General features: G+C 37.1%; 1 pseudogene; it reads right to left on the bottom strand.

Moving 5' to 3' along the window:
* Window positions 1–2,462: 2,462 nt before the first annotated feature.
* Window positions 2,463–2,692, bottom strand: LOC145100138 (uncharacterized; annotated as a pseudogene).
* Between the last annotated feature and the right edge of the window lie 1,622 nt (window positions 2,693–4,314).

Raw genomic sequence — 4,314 nt, 5'->3', positions numbered from 1 at the left:
GGCCCTTCGAAAAATCAGAGTTCCAATTTTCAAAAAGCAACCACTATGGCTCTAATACCAATTGTTGAGAGAAATAACTTGAGACATACTTGAACAAACGTTAGAACAAGTATGATTGTGGAATTAGTTAATCTCAAAGGATCTAAAAGCTTAACAATAATAAGTTAATATCTTAGACGGTTAGATAGTTATTTGCGGAAATATAAAGAAACATGAATGATAGCGGGTGATATATCAAGTAAACACATAAGTTGATTCATAACATGGAATGCATTCAAACCAAGTTAGTAAGTGAGATCAATCTTAGTGATAGAGTCACAAGTGACTTGCTCCGAAGAGAGGTATTAAGCAGTTGTGATCGAGAGGATTTCAGAGAGTAAGAAAGATATGAGAGAACTTGGAGATAATTAAGACCTAAAGATGAGTAAGAAGTGATCTGTATTGATTGATAAAAACGTAGTCTCTATTTATAGAGACTAAAGAGATAAAATAGATTGACTCTCTAAGAGTAGCCATGCAAGGCATACTGGACAATAGAGAGTATACAAGAAATAGATACAAAATAGACTAAGTACAGAAAGATAAACTGCGGTAGCTTGATGACTTCGGATGTGATCACTGACTTCGGATGTGATCGCTGAAGGAGCTTGGCTATAGACAACTATAGTCTGTGGTAGATAAAATTATGAGGGTCACTTCATGTATCAACAGTTTGTCCATAAGCAAATGCAATGCCTAAAAATGCACAGTTATTAGCTTCCAAATTAATTTTCATGACCAGTAACTACAGAACTTAGTCAATTCGTAGAAGGTGAACAGATTCAGAGTGAGAGATGCAATAACACAACACAATAATCAAGTATCATCTATGTTAAAAGCTATTTAAATAAATGTACTATGAGCCCTGCAAGAAGTCATGTTGAACAATCAAGAAACACACTTTTATTTGCAAGTTGTGCAAAAGAAGTAAGTACAAATGCCCAGGTCAATACGGTAATTTCAGACAAAGCTTTAGTGAAGCGTCTTCAAAGAGAATTAGATAGATTGGAAAAATAGTTAAGAACTCCAGGCTCTAATCGTTCCACATCAGATACCACCACTGCATTGTTAAGGGAAAAAGACCTTCAACTTGAATAGGTAATAAAGAAATTACTTTTCTACCCCTTACATTACTCAAAAACTAATAAATTTACATAATGAAAAAAAATTGGATCTCATATACAAATGAAAGAGATGATGCTCAATCACATGTTCAAGATTTATTATGTGTGGTTGAAAGTAATGGAAGTTCATTGACATGGGTAAAAATAAAAACATATTTGTTTTTAACTTTTATTTTATTTTATTTTATTTATCTCATATATTAATTTTTAGGTTTTTGAATATCTTACAGATGGGTTCAAATAAATACCCTCACCTACGAGTGCAAATAACACCTGAAGTTGAAACTTACATGATGCCAGAAACATGAGTTGTGGTGGAACGACGTCACTCATTTGATGGAAGCATTAGAAACCTTGGATCAAGTCGATATTAGGGGCATATTTCTTCTTTGTAAATGGCAACAGAACCATAAACATCAGTGCAAAAATAAGAGCAAAATTGAAGTTATTAAATCCATTTTTCACGTAAAATGAAGGCCCTTCAGTTCCATATAAATGACTCTCTCCACCTCCTAAAACATAAAACACCAACATATTCATAACATATGATATCCATTTCCCATAGTAATAGTAATCCATAACTATTGAAATTGTCTGATACAAAAACATAACAAGTGGTTAGAAAATAGAAAGTTAAAATTTAGAAACAAATTTGTTTATAAAAGATTATGTATCAAAAGTGTAATTGAAATAAACGCCCCTGATATAAATGCCCTTTTTGAATTTTCGAAGTAGAGAGTAGACTGTTATTAGAAGAAAAGAAAGGACTGAAAATGTCCAACAAATAATTATTCCAGTTGCTGCAACAACAACAACAACCATGACATGCATCCCAAAAAGAAACAATGCTAAAGTGAGAGAGATTACATACATAGAAAAAGAACTTGGCAAAAAACCTATAAATCAAAGTTATGAAAAAGACTTAATATGAAAAGGGAATTGAAAGTAGAAAACATGATCTGCATATAAAGTATAAACACAGATACATAAGATTATCCCATTGATAGATAAAAGAAAGAAATCAAACGAAAAGGTAAGGGTTTGTTTAGGTACCAAAAGTATAAGAAAGAGCAGGGGAAGAGGAATGCTGAATAGAGACCTATACAGAGAAATACAGTTGTCATCTACCTTCTAGTGACTACCATTTGCCTTCTTTTGAATAGCTTGGGCTGAGAGTTGTTTCTTCTGCTACTGAAGCGAGGCCTGATCTCACTAAATTCAACAAATAGGCTTCATAAACTTCTAGAGATATTAGATTAGAAGAGCTTCAATCTCAACAAATAATCGATTTCCTCAGTAAATTATAGCCCTAATCGATCAAATCATTGGTAAGTTTTAAGAATGGCGCCACAAAAAGTACACATTATAGCTTTCCACGATTTCCAGTAGAACGGAACATAGCAAAACCTGGTGGCGGTCTTCATATCTGCTGCACTAGCTCTGCCGCCGCACCTAGAACAAAGCCCCGCCGCAGGTATGCACTGTCTCACTTGACGAGTTTAGTCAACCAAAAAGTAGAAACACACCATTTCATTTCGATTTCTCCTTTTTTACTAAATTGAATGGATCTCCAACGAAATGTTGAGTGTTAGGCTTCCGACGTCGGTGACAGTGGAAAGATGGAAGGATTTATGAAGAAGTGAGTGTAACATCCTAACTTCAGAAGTATGATTTAAGGGCTTAAAGTGTAAATTCAGGAAGCTACTCAACGAGTAGGTGCGATTACTCGTCGAGTCAGAGTGGGTTTTGGTTATGAGTTAAGTGACCAACTCGCCGAGTCAGCGGCTGGACTCGACGAGTTGGTGCTGGAAAGAGAAAACCCTAATCTTAGGATTTGTACCCTATTTAAAGGACCTCAAGTCCTTACCTCAACCCCCTTACTACCTCTTGACAGCCATAAGCAACCCTAAACGACCCAAGCCCCATTTATGAGTGAAAGAAGGGAGAAAGTGTGTTTTGAAGCAATTGTAAGAAGAAGGCTAGGAGGATTTGATCATAGAAGAGCGGGAGGAATCGACTCTTTTGTAGTGGACATTAGTTTGAAGGTAACAAGTTGATACCTTGACTCTATTACATTTAGATTTATTCATGAGTGAGATTTGGGGCCATTTTAGCATGTTTAGGATCCATTTCGGGTATTGAGTCCAGATCTGAGGTTGCAGCTCCAGATCTAGACTTGTCTTGGTCCAAGAAGTAATAAAGTATCAACCCTTGGATTGGTTGTGAAGCATACTTGTCTTAAAACCTAGCCCTAGCTTGATTTGGGCCATTAGCACTTTGTATTCACATAAAGTTTGCAACTTTACGTGAGAATCAGACCTTGGAAGGATGGATCTATAAAATGGAGTCATTGCATGGCTTAAAAAGCCTCTGTATGGATAAAGGACTGCAAAAACTCGGCGAGTCATATGAAGATGGACATGGACTCGACGAGCTGGATGAACAACTCGGCGAGTCTGATGAAGATTATCATGGACTCGGCGAGTCTGTTCTTGGACTCAGCGAGTCACAACGCATAACCCCCAACCTCTTATGGGTAAGACTCGAATCAGTGAGTTGAGTGGTGACTCAGTGAGTTGGACAGGATAGGATTCAGAGATTGATGGACTCGACGAGTCATGGGGTGACTCGGCAGGTCAAGCCGTGATATGGGAATTTTCTGAGTTTAAGAACTCGACGAGTCTATGGGTTGACTCAACGAGTAGGGTTAATCAAGAAGGTTGACTTTGGCCAGGACTTTGACTCTGACCCGTTTGACCTTTCTAGGGTATTATGGTAATTTGGATATTTATGTCAATGGACCATTGATGGCTATAAGTGTTGGAGTCTGGGGAAGTGCTTCGGGATTGTGCTTTCGTGGTTCGGTTCGGCAGTTACAAGGTGAGTTATCCTCACTATATCAATAGGGTCTAAGGCACCAAGGCCGACCCTTTAGTTGTTATTGTTATGGTATGCTACATGTGGTTATGATCTATTAGATTGGAATCAGGATTGACAGTATGTTATGATTTTATGATCCGTAAGGATTGGTATATTAGTGACCTGCTAGGTCAGTGCTCTGGTTAGGAGAGATTGCTATGGTTGATGATCAGTGAGATAGTTATGTTTAATAGTCGTATATGTCAGGATATGTTAGTTATGCGCACATGGT

This window comes from Lactuca serriola, chromosome 4 (genome assembly GCF_051521515.1).
Source record: "Lactuca serriola cultivar US96UC23 chromosome 4, Lser_US96UC23_V15, whole genome shotgun sequence".
In the NCBI taxonomy this organism is placed as follows: domain Eukaryota; kingdom Viridiplantae; phylum Streptophyta; class Magnoliopsida; order Asterales; family Asteraceae; genus Lactuca; species Lactuca serriola.
Note: the sequence above shows the minus strand (reverse complement) of the source record. Positions and strands in the feature narration are given on the sequence as shown.